General features: G+C 40.7%; 1 protein-coding gene across 1 annotated transcript in view; it reads left to right on the top strand.

Moving 5' to 3' along the window:
- Window positions 1–266: 266 nt before the first annotated feature.
- The window catches only part of LOC117482777 (cortexin-3-like), a 22,660-nt gene continuing 9,222 nt past the window's right edge, over window positions 267–13,704 (top strand). The window contains exon 1 of the mRNA XM_034130958.1: window positions 267–463. The gene's annotated coding sequence lies outside the window, so the exon portion shown is untranslated. The remainder of the gene's footprint in view (window positions 464–13,704) is intronic.

The following is a 13,704-nucleotide window of genomic DNA, read 5'->3' as shown; positions in this document are numbered from 1 at the left end:
TCTCTCTCTCTCTCTCTCACACACACACATACACAATCTCTCTCTCCTTTTTTACACACACACTTTCTCTCTCTCTCACGCACACACACAGATTTAATCCAACTAAGCTTTTATTGTCATGACCACATTATCCTGAACTTTGATGTAAACACCCCCCCCCCCCTCCCCCCTCTCCATCATCACCCAATGAGGCGCCGGTCCGTCGCTATAGCAACCTGTTGCCACGGGCGACGAGACACAGCAGCCAGCAGCATCTCCTCGAAGAGAGTCGGAGGCAGAGTGGCGAGCGAGCGAGAGGACAACACACACCTAGAGACACACACACTGAGACACACACACACACACACACACACACACAGAAACACACTAACACGAACTGATGAAGATGATGGTGAGGAAGAAGAGTTGTTCTCCTGAGGAAGAGTCGCCTCAGCGCCGGCCGTGAAAACGCCGCCACCGCAGGGTGAGTCCAACTTCCTGTGTGTGTGTGTGTGTGTGTGTGTGTGTGTGTGTGTGTGTGTGTGTGTGTGTGTGTGTGTGTGTGTGTGTGTGTGTGTGATGGCGTATGGAGCCGGTCACACGCAGGAAACTGTCCTGTTTTGCTCTCTGCATGGAGAACAGAGTACATGTTGATCACGTGTTTTCTACATGTAGATTGTTAACATGTGAGAGAACACGTCTCTGATGATCTGAAGCCTTCAGAGAGAAGTGATGTTCGTCTGGTTCTGGTCTAAATATCTCTGCTGATGTTAAACGGAGCTGCTGGGAATGAAGAAACATCAGAAAGTGTTTTCTTACGTATCCGATCATCTGTACTGTCATTTATCGTGTCTTATTGTAACATATCGTATACAAATATAACGTATATTGTATCGTAATGTATCCTATCGTATGGAAATGCATTGGATCATATTGCAACGTATCGTAATATAACGTATCCTACCGTATTTGTATGTATCGTATCGTAATATAACGTATATCGTAATGTATCACAAAGAAAACCTTTAGAAAGTGATTCACAAAATGATAATAGAGATTACATTTGAAGAAGCTTTATCGGCATGTTGACGTCGCAGATAGAGTATCGCCAAACTAGTTGTTCAAGCAATACAGAAACAAACAAAAATGATCACAATGGAAGAGTGTGGCGATGAATCTGAAGACGTCCTGAGATCAGACCGAAGAGAATAAAAAGAGACGATGTCAGAATATTTATATCCACTCGTTTGAACTGCGTTTATATTTAGATATATATATATATATATATTTATAGATCAGAGGACTGGAGGATGGAAATAACTCTAAATAAAAGCTATTTTTATATTGACTTTATATAATGTGAATCAGTTTCTATCAAATACTTAAAACAACAAATCCTCCAGTGATCCTTTGCTATGTCAATAATACAAACAACAGATCATCATCATCATTCACAAACACACTGAAACACACTTTAAACAGAATAACATGTTGAGTTAGTTTGAACTCCTCCTGAGGACTTTCCTTTATATTTAAGAAACGTAATAGAGTAACTGAACTACATGTTTTATGATATAATAACTTCTGCAGATAATAAATGATTGATCACTAACTGTGATATGGTTTTTAGCGGACTTGACAATGTGTTAGAACAGTTTTTTTGGTGTACTTTATCGGTCTTCTCAGTATGTATTCTCTGTTTTACCGTCAGAGAATATCTTTCATTCCTTGAAATGCGTCTCAAAAATACAATGCATTACTATTATTCACAGTAATACACTTAAAGGTGGGGTAGGTAAGTTTGAGAAACCGGCTCGAGATACACTTTTTGTTATATTCCATGGAATGCTCTTAACATCCCGATAGCAATGAATATCTGAAGTGCTTTGACAAAAAATCCATAAATAAATGTCATCTGTGGAAGCCGTAGTACTGTAAAAAGCACGACCAATCATTTTAGCCGGCCCGGCTAAAATAACTGGATGGCCTACCTGCCTGTCAGCCTTCCATCTGTGCACAAACTTATCTCGTGCCCTCATTGGTCATGTGCGCGTTCGTGTGTGTTGGAGGAGGGGCTCTGTAAGGAAGTGGCAGATTTTCTCCGGTTGTGTATTTTCAAATTCTAGCGCACTCGAGCTGGTTTCTCCGAAATTACCTACCCCACCTTTAAAGGTCCTAGATGTGGGGGAAACGTCTGAAGCAATTGGAAACAGGACTCAGAGAGACGAGGAGAGCTGGAGCTTTGATGGCAAACACTGACGGTTTATTTGGAGCTTCGGCCGGAGAATTGACAAGACATGTCACGGGCCACGGTCTGACCACACGGTTGAGATGCCACAACCAATTCTGAAGAACTCTTTCTGTAGCTCGAGGTTTTAACTAGTTCAGAGTGAAATAATCAACATTCTTTATCAGTGAGACTAAAGCAATATGGACCCTGAATCTAACTAGAGCTCTCGTCCATAGAAAAGAATGTGCGCCAGGCAACCTGCGTCCCTGAACAGTAAACGACCTCATGGCGGCTTGTGCTCGGTCATAAGCTGGCAACAACAATGCGCCCAAGCTGCTCCTCCTTAAGAGAGATAGCAGCAGAACCCCAGGCCGTAGACCTATGTCGTGGGAAAGGAGACAGTGAGAGGAGAAAATGATGAACTGTGTCGAAGGTTGAATACCTAAGCAAATGATTCCCTAACACTAGACGTTTGCTTAACTAATGTTAAAGTGATCCAGTTAGAGTTCTGTGTTTGTTAACCACTGCTAACCGGAGCTGATGTAATTATTCAGTGTACCATTTAATTCAATACTTTCAATATCCCTAAATATATTTAAATATAAAGAGAATAGTCTCGTTTGTCCAGAAGCCGACGACTGGTCCACGTCCATCAGTAAAGGCTAGAGAACTGAGAACTTCCACACGTTCAATATAAATACCATCATTACACACTCTGCTATACAACATGTGCAATATTATTATTATTAATAATGTTCTATAATAACGTGTAATTAAGTATCTGCTACTACGTTTTTTTGCACTGCTCGTCACTGTAAAGTATTTTCCATTAATGATGTGACCGTCTGTGTTTCCTGTAGATATTGAATTGCTCTCTTTACTGCACTGTTAGTACAGTTTTATTATCATGCTGCTGAGTTTGTTGTGTTTTTGTAACTCTGGAACAACAATTTCCTTGGGGATAAATAAAGTCCTCTCTTATCTTAACTTATCTTATCTTATCTCTCATCAGAGGAGTCTTCTTCTTCTGTGGTGGTGGTTGAATTGAAACCCAGTGTAATTTGGTGGTACCTGCAGAGATGACTTATTGACGAGCTGTCAGATATCGCCGTGGCAACATCACTTCCCTTGTTAGGAGCCGCGGGTCGGCGTCTCAAATCAATGCGTTTCACTGTCGGTCCGCAGTAATGAATGTGATTTACATTTAAACTGCACACACACACACACACACACACACACACACACACACACACACACACACACACACACACACACTCACACTCACTCACACTCACACTCACACACACACACACACACGCACACACACACACACACACACACACACACACACACACACACACACACACACACACACACACACACACAGGAAAAGCCTCTGTTTATAGACCCAACTGAAAGGGATATTTAGCTGAAGCAACATCATGGACTAAAAACAGAAAATGTTTAATGAAGAAAAGTCTAAATTAACTTTCCCACGTCTGGCCCCCCGTGTGAGGCTCTCTGAATCAGAGGTTTGTAGAAAGTCAAAATTGGGATATTTTGAGATAAAAAAATAATTAAAAAAAATCTGAATTCTGAGATTTCAGAACATTTAAATTGTTTTTGAGATTTTCATAAAAAATATAGATTTTTGAGATTTGAGACAAAATAGTCACATTTTTAAGACGTCAGAATATTTAGGTTGTCAGAAAAAAGCTTTGATTTTGAGAAAAAGTCAGCACCTCTTTTCACCCTCTGTCTGAAACCAGAGCCCAGTCTGCTCTGATTGGTTAGCTGGCCGGCTCTGTTGTGATTTGTCAACCAGCTCAGAGATGTCCCGCCCCTTAGCCTATCACGTGTTGGAGTGATAGCCAATAGGAGCAGGATGGTTATAAAGCAGGGGTGGGCAAACTTTTTGGTTCGGGGGCCACTATGAGTTTTAAAATTTGACAGACGGGCCGGGCCAGTAGCAGATCGGTAAAAAAATATTTAGCTGTCCGCTCCTCATTATACACTCGGCACTCAATGTTGACTTTCCTTTTCTTTGGTCCACTCATTGTTACAGATGCAGGTTCAAAGGTGAATTAGGTTCAAAGGTGAATTATTGCGTCATTGCGTCATCGTTTGCGTCATGACGTAACCGTTTACGTGCCTTCTTATTAAACACACAGCGTTTTACGTCGCTGATTTTCTCCGCAACACCGCTCACAACAACATCAATAGAGGACTGCGTCGGGTAATTTTTAATTATACGAAGCCAGATTAAATTAAAGAACTACTTCTCCAACCTTATACTTTTCTCCAGAGTGCCGTGGTGCATTGTTTATTAATGTGGTTCAGCTGCATTACTGCCTGCTGCAGTGCTGCTCGTCTACCGGAGTTTATTCTCCCGTTAACTCGCGGCAGCGGTAGCGGCCGCTGGAAAGTTTTCACTGTCTGACTGTCACACAAGCAGCTGATAAATATCCCCCATCCCCATCAGTGAATGTGTTTTAGTCTGAAAGCTGTTTGGCATCACAACGCTGTTATGAACGTTTCTCTGGCATTCTACAGGTGATGTTAGCATAGCAACCAAAGCTAATCAGACTATCTTGACTACTTGTTGCTATCATATTGTGGCATAAGCCGTTTTCTACACACATATTTTACCGGCGTAGTTTTCGTTATGATTTTACTTGTGATGGCCACATGTAGCCCATGTATTGATTCCATCCGATAGCTGCAATAATACAAAACAAAAGGAAAACGTCTTCCTCTTCACAATGGTCAATAACAGTGAACGGATGGATGGTCATTAAAGTAAGGTAAAATAAACAGAATCACACTAAGCCTGGTTAGTGTTGCCTGACTTTATATAAGTGTTTTTTATAAGTGTGTGGTCGCGTTCTAGTCACTTTGCTCAGCGCTACTGCTTGTTACAACTTGTATTCGCCGTACTCGCCATGAACTGTTATTGCTCAGGATAATCTCGACCTCCTCCAATGTAAGCGTGAAGTATTTGGTTCTTGCCGGGTTGCCGAGTGGGGCCAGCTGAGAGAATAGACCAGACTCCAGCAAAGGTAAATTGTGTCTAGAGTGCACCATCTAGTGGGATCAACTGAAATGCCGGGTATTGCAGGAAAAAGGCAAAATGAATGCGGTCTTTACTATAATTTGGACAATTTTGTACCAATATTCGGCGGGCCGGATTCAAAAGCCCAACGGGCCGTATATGGCCCGCAGGCCTTAGTTTGCCCATGCCTGTTATAAAGTGATGTTCCAGAAGTAAACAAAGGAGTCTAATGGACCCTGTAAAGAAACACCTCTATACAGTTTAAAGAACTGCAAGGAAAGGACAATACATGTTTATAGGTTTAATTAGAATGAAAGTTAACGGCTGTTAAAGTAAACATTTACTCTCTTAAGTTCCTCTGGAGTTTCATCTCTTCTCATGCTAACACTTTTAAATCCTCCTAGAAATAAACCTGCAGCGACGTTTCATTTCAGACAGGAATATCACACACACACACACACACACACACACACACACACACACACACACACACACACACACACACACACACACACACACACACACACACACACACACACACACACACACACACACACACACACACAGTAATGGTCATTGATCTGTGGTCGTCTCTTCTGATCTCTGGCTGTAATTGATCGGATGCTGTCAGTGTGTGAGTCACGGCGCCGGCTGGACGCCAACACACACACACACACACACACACACACACACACACACACACACTCACACTCACAGATATACAATGAATTATATTTGACAGTAACAAGGGGGTAATGGCGGTCAATAGTTATGTAACCTAATGATGATGATGGAGCGTCTTCTTTTCATCACACACACACACACACACACACACACACACACACACACACACACACACACACACACACACACACACACACACACACACACACACACACACACTGCTCCACCCTCTCAGCAGGATGAGGATGAACGGCGCTGAGCTACAATCTGTGTGACATATGACGTGTGTGTGTGTGTGTGTGTGTGTGTGTGTGTGTGTGTGTGTGTGGTGTGTGTGTGTGTGTGTATGTGTGTGTGTGTGTGTGTGTGTGTGTTTGTGTGTGTATTAACATGATAATATGTACTGTGTGTAGTACTGCAGTACATTTCTGTACATTTCTGTAAAGGCTGCAGTATTTTAAAACAGAAACATTTACATAAAGTAATTTTAAATTAGATTTTTTAGCACCGTCACTCTGTTTCCATCCTTTTGCGACTAGGACTCTGACATGGAAATGAAGTGTGTGTGTGTGTGTGTGTGTGTGTGTGTGTGTGTGTGTGTGTGTGTGTGTGTGTGTGTGTGTGTGTGTGTGTGTGGGTGTGGGTGTGTGTGTGTGTGTCGCAGCTTCCTTTAGCCACTTAAACGCATTTCAAACGGACATTTCTGACGCGTTACCTTTTCATTTATCACTTCCTCTCACGTCTGTGATCACGTGGTTAATCTAAATAAAGTTGTATAACTTCCTCACGCAGTCACCAAAAAAAACTGGCCTTTACAAGAATCAAAAACTTTAAAACAAAGAGGGAAATAAAAGGATAAACAGACCCGACCTGCTGGGGTACTTAGACACTAACGTACACAACGTAGACTAATGACTATGAGAGAGCCTCTAGCCTCTCTGGGGATTGAACTGACAATCTTTCAGTCACATTCCATTATCTGCACCAGCCCTAAAGCTGCCTTTAACTAGAGGTTAGGAGGAATTACTTATAATAACTAGAGAATGCAATTCCTGAAGAAATTGCTAGTGGGAATGCTTTATGCTGAAAAGCTGATGCTAAACTGCTATGCCGAAATGTAATGTGTAAGAAGAAAGTGAATAATTTAGATTGAAATGATACATGAACACTGGGGGCTTGAATGTGTGATGAGAGAAGAAAAGAAAGTAAAAGGCTTGGAAAAGCAGCAGAATATTTGAACTGCAAACTTTTGAACTAACTTGATGGCGAATGATCTGTTGCCATGCCAACGGCATTTGATGACACCCCATAATACGCTTAGATGCATTGATGGCTGCATCGTTACCAAACCTGTGAAGTTTTGGGCTGTTTGGAGTATTTTCACTGAAGTTATGAGAAAACCGTGTTTCAAGGCGAGCATTGTGTTGCCATGGCAACGGCATTTGAAGAAATCTCAAAACTGTCCCGTAGATGTCTTCATGGCTGGACTGTTAGCACACATGTGAAGTTTGAGCACTTTTTAAACATTTTCATAGGAGTTATACATTACATTAGGAGGTTACACTACTCTCTCTCTTCTCTTGATCGCCCTCTTGATCTTCGGCATATGATGATGACACCCCATAATTGACGTAGAGCTGTGGAGGGCAGGACCATTAACCTTTATCTGAAGTATGCTGCTCTGAGCATGTCAGTTGGAGTGATGACATCATCGTGTTCCATGACACAGGTGTTTATAGTTGAGCTAACGAGCTCTGTAGAGATCAATGGTTTCCATTGTTCTAAATGAGAGATAAACCTGTTACATGTGAACGTTTTGTCGAAGAACCGTAACGGATATCTGTGAAATTTCAAAACGTGAAGCATGTCAAGGAAGTTGAGTATCTGAAGTGTAATTTGTGTGTACTTTCGGGTTAATAATGTGGCCTTTTTGGCAGTTTAACTAAAGGTGTGCGGCTGCTGCTGTGAGGAAATATCAGCCTGAAATTACAATGGGCTTTAATGGAGACATGTTGAAAGTTTTTGTCACTTCATGCCCTCAAGAGGCATTTTGTTTAATTATTTTTGCTTAATTATTTGTCATTTTTCAAGCTACGAGATGTTTTCCTACGTTTGTCATGAAAAATGATGTCTCAGGAATGTAGGGTTTGGGAATTATGGCAGTTTTAAAAGAAAATATGAAGGCAAATTTCAAGATTTCCCACACTCTAGCTGTGACATCACGCACTCTAGTTAATGTTAAAATCTGAAGAAAACCTCTTTAACAAGGTCTGAACAATATTTAATATCTCTAAAAGTAAGAATCAGATTTAAAAGTTGTGTTACACGAATAATGTCAGAAAGATGTGTAACATTTTAAAGTTGGAATGAGGTTTCTGAGTGAAAGTATGAATGAACAGTTAGCAGTTGAAGTCGCATGAAGATTTGTTGAAGTCTGAAGAATGTCTCCATTGACTTCCATGTTAAAAATGTGATGAATTATGGGATGTATCTCTGGAATTATGAAAGTTATGAATGATAAAAGTAATAGCCTGCAATTCCCGACCGAGCTGAACGTTTTGATGTTTGAACGGAGTTTCTGCGATGTTGAATGTGGGAGGAGAAGAGGGCCAAAATAAGTTGGCGGAATAATAATAACAATTTTGTCCGTAGCATAACATATAGTTGGAATGCTGTATCAGCATTCCCACTAAATTAAACACTAACGTCCTAATTTTTAATTAAACACCTAATTTCCCTTTTCATGTGTATATATAAAGTAACATTAGTTTAGAAGGGCTGCATCAAGCCTAGAGTGTACACAACTATCAAATATATCATGAACAGGTTCAGTGCTGCAGAGCTATTGCTCAGATTTAGCCCAGACTCTGACACCATGTCTGTTTATAGACACCCACACACACACACACACACACACACACACACACACACACACACACACACACACACACACACACACACACACACCTTGACAGCGTTCAGCACTCGTTCATCAGAAACAGACGGCGACAAATCCGTCTTTCCCCGACGAAGAGGAACAGAGTCTACTGACAACTCAGAGCAGCTTACACACACACACACACACACACACACACACACACACACACACACACACACACACACACACACACACACACACACACACACACACACACACACACACACACACACACACACACACACACACACACACACACACACACTGTGTTTGATATGCTAATTTGTCCACAACATCATCAGGTGATTTGTACTGAAAGTTTTAAGCAGCCAAACGCTAATACTGGAAACACATTTCAATTTAATTGTACTTTGTGCGTGTGTGTGTGTGTGTGTGTGTATGTGTGTGTGTGTGGGTTTGGGTGTGGGTGTGTGTGTGTGTGTGTGTGTGTGTGAATAAGACACTGTAATCTCTCTGCTGTCAAAGCCAAACTGAAGACTCTAAAACTACATCATCTCTTAATTGAATTCTGTCTTGCATGAAAGAAGCTGGACACACACACACACACACACACACACACACACACACACACACACACACACACACACACACACACACACACACACACACACACACACACACACACACACACACACTCACACATACTCCCCTGAGCTGTACATTTACGGCATGAATAATCCAGATATTTATTAATTGTTCTTCATTCTGCTGAATTAAGTCTCCTACGACAGTCAGCATTGCATAACGCCTCATTCGCATATTTAAATGTAGCATTTCAGAAAACTTATATAATTGTGTTAATGTCAGTGATGAAGGGGTTTACCCTCCTCACCTGTAGTGTGTACCTGCAGTGTATTGATGTCATCAACAATCAAAGTACAGTATAATCTGCAGGTTAACACAGAGACCACAGAGTCTAACGGTACGTCCACACGGCAGCTTCGCGTTGAAGCTTGCCGGTGGCCGTGTCTGGCGTGCGACCAACAGCCAATCACATGAATCTCCCGCCCTGGACACACAAGCACGCGGTTTGATTGGCTAGAACTTGTACTGGCATGTGATTTGATTGGCTGGCGCTTCCGTCGACGCTTGAAAAGTTGAACTTTTCTCAACTTTTGAAGCGAGCAACGGAGGAAAAGTGACGCGACGGAACCACAATGCAGTTCGGCAAAGCCTGACGTCACCCCATTCAAAGTGAATGGGAAGCGTCTCCGTTGAAGCACACGACGCTGCCGTGTGGACGTACCGTAACATTAAAAAAAAGAATTACTGGGAAAAAAGTCAAAGCTAATAACATTTCCGAAAAAAAAAAACTTGAAAATTGTCAAATTTCTGGGAAATAGTCAGAATTCAGAAAATAGTAAAAGTTCAGTAAAAACATCTAAATTCAGAAAAAAATCAGTATTTACAAAAGAGTAAGAATTCACGAAAATTCTAAGACAAAAATAAAATTGTGAAAATATGCCCATCTCTGGGAAAATGTCAAATTTCTCAAATTCTGGGAAAAAGTCTGAATTTGAAAAAAATCAAATTTTCTTAAAAAAGTCAGAATTTGAAAATTTAAACATTTTTTAAATTGTCTAAATTCTGGGAGAAAGTCGATATTCTGAATAAAATCTGAATATGAAAAAAAGTCGAATTTCAGGATAAAAGTCTGAATTCGAAAAAAAGAAAGAAACCAGAACATTTTCTAAATGCTTGGAAAAAGTCAAAATTCTGTAAAAAAGTCAGATTTCTGGAAAACAAAGCAGAATTCTGACTTTAATCTCAGAACCACTTTTGGTCAGATATCAACTATCTTTCCTCGTGTGTCCCTGATGCTCTCCCGTACTCAAGGGAATTTTATATTTAATGTCAGGGAAAAAGTCAGGCCTTTTTTTTGCTCGTTGATTGTCTGTCGTCAAGTCGTTGCAGGGCTTTCTCTGAATCCTCCAGAAGGATTTTAAGCCCCTTCTGGGTTTTTCCTCTGGCTTTTCCAGCTACGACTTCTCATCTTGTATTCGTGAGTTTAAAAAAAAACACCAGAGGAAATAATTAATAATTGAGTCAAGAATAACAAAAAGCTGCTGAATTAATAAAAACTGCAGAAAGTTTGAAGACTTGGAAACAGATTGAAGAAACACAGCTGCTGTATTTGGAAGGAGATGAAGTGAAGGATTATTAATAAAAATATTAAAAAGCATCTATACTGTAAATTCTCAATAAGAAACGGTATCTGATGCCCCCTCTAGCTCCTCCTGCGCTCTTCTGGTTCGGAACCGGTTTTTCTTTTCAGCCCCCGTTTTGTTCACACCGCCCAGAGCCCGACTGGTGCTGCCGCTGCTGCGCCATGACGTCACCGTTTACGTCACTGATTTTCTCCCGAACGGCGTCGGGTCGATGATCGTGTTGCTTTTAATCATAGCCAGATTAAATTAAATGACTACTTCTCAACCCTTATACTTTTCTCCAGAGTGCCGTGGTTCATTGTTTATTAACGTGCTTCAGCGGCATTTACCGACCGCTGCAGTGCTGCTCGCCGTTTGGCATCACAACGCTGTTATGAAAGTTTCTCTGGTATAAATTGGGTGATGTTAGCATAGCAACCGAAGCTAAACTGACTACTTGCTAAGCCGTTTTCTACAGGCACATTTTACCGGCGTGTTTTTCATTATGATTCTACTTGTGATAGTCGGACATGACAACCTGTGCAGCCCATGTATTGATTCCATCCAGCTGCTATAATACAAAACAAAACGTCTGCCTGCTCTCCACAATGATCAATAACAGCGAACGGATGGTCAAAGTAGGGTACAAATAAACAGAATCAAACGAAGCCTGGTTAGTGTTGCCTGACTTTATAAAGTGTGTTTTTTTATAAGTGTGTGGTTGCGTTCTAGTGACTTTGCTCAGCGCTACTGCTTGTTACAACTTTCATTTGCCATACTCGCCATGAACTGTTATTGCTCAGGTTGAGCGAACCCTAACCCTAACCCTAACCCCCTAACCCTAACCCCCTAACCCTAACCATTTAAGTTGATTTAAAGACTTATATGTGCAGCTCTTGTGGATCTGATCACTCTTCCTTCACACCATGTAAACAAACTAAGGAAGCAGCTAAATGAAAACCCGGTGAACAGTCAGTGACTTTATAAAATATAATAACACCAATAAATCAGATGTCAGAGTCACTTCCTGTCTCACATGAACAACAATTCCTCTTCTTCATCATCTCTACTTCCTGCAGCTGAAGAGAGAAACACATATTTGTATCTCCGTGAAGAAGAGTTTGTCAGGTCCTGAATATTTAATAAAACACGAAGCATCTGTTCTCCGAGCTCTCGGTGGATTCTCCCTCCGCCCGCTTCAGATGCTTTGTTTGCTGAATCAAAGTGTTACCTGCAGAGGAAACACACCTGCAGGCTGTTCACCTGAAACTGAGTACTTCCTGTTTCTAATGCAACAAGAAACACGTTACAGCGAACAGAATATCAGCTTGAGCGCATCAGCAACAACATCTCCTCAAGTATATATGACTAAAAAACTGCTAAATCTGTCCACGCCATCTTCGTTTTACAAAGTCAAAATTCAGAAAAATTATTGGGAAGAAAAATTCTGTGGAAAAAAGTCAGAATTCACAAAAGTCGGAATTTGAAGAAAGAAAATCGAATTCTGAAAAAAAGTCCGAATTCAGGAAAAAAATGAAAATTCTGAAAAAGTTCTAAATTGCCAAATTCTGAAAAAAAGTCTGAATTCAACAAAAAAAAGTCCGAATTCAGGAAAAAGTCAGTTTTCATTTTCAAATTCTGAAAAAAAATCATATTCTGCTAAAAAAAAGTCAGGATTCAGGAAAAAAGTCAGAATTCTGCAAATCAGTCCACACCATCTTCGTTTTACAAAAACTAAGGAATGACTTTGGTTGTCTATATTGTGTTTGTTTGGTTGTCACCATCTTGGTTATTCCTATGCAAAATAATTCCAGAAGATAGACTGGGTGTTCAGGAAGTGATTGCCACGTTACATATTGGTCTTTGCCACCTTCGTTTTTTCTGAAGTCGAAATCTTGGTTGCTAGTCGTCGCCAATCTTTTTTTGTTTATTCTTGTGATGAAGCGCACACACTCCCTCACTAACATTTTGGCTTAACAATTTGTTTGTTAAGAAAGGTGGTACATGTTTCTTCAGAGTTGTCTTTATTTCAGTTAAAGTTATAAAAACAGTTTACATAGAAAAACTAGTAAAGTGCATCTAAATTAATTTGTCAGTCTGTAAAACACACAATCACAAAGTAATCACCATTTCCTTTGTTCAGACCTGGAAGCCATTTTGTGTCACTGCTCAAAGGGGGAGCACGCCTCCAAAGTACTCCTTATGTGTGCCGTATGAGTAGGCGGAGTCTTGGACGTGATTGGTCAGGAAATGAGTGATTTTATGAGTGTCAATTAGGTTAAAAACTATCCGTTTTAAGCAGAACTTGTTGTTTTTGAAGGTACAATGTTTATGTTGATGCAATTATGAATTTACTTAAGCCTTTAGGATTGTATTAAATGTAGACCACAGTGTTTAATTTTGTATTTAACCCTTCACTCCGCTTTCAGAACCATGACCTGATTGGCCAGGTTGGATTGGGAAGGCGGGCAGTCTCCTATAAATGTGGTTGGGAAGAGAGGGGAAAGGGCATTTTGGTGTTTGTTCCTTGCTGGTGAACGCAGCACCAGGCATGCAGTTTTTGTTTCTGTGGAATAATGTGGAAGGCTGAGAATAAAACGCCTGTCTATTTTTGCAAGAAAACCCTCTTTCCACGTATCGTTCTTTCACCTGC

Source organism: Trematomus bernacchii, unplaced genomic scaffold (genome assembly GCF_902827165.1).
Source record: "Trematomus bernacchii unplaced genomic scaffold, fTreBer1.1, whole genome shotgun sequence".
In the NCBI taxonomy this organism is placed as follows: domain Eukaryota; kingdom Metazoa; phylum Chordata; class Actinopteri; order Perciformes; family Nototheniidae; genus Trematomus; species Trematomus bernacchii.
Note: the sequence above shows the minus strand (reverse complement) of the source record. Positions and strands in the feature narration are given on the sequence as shown.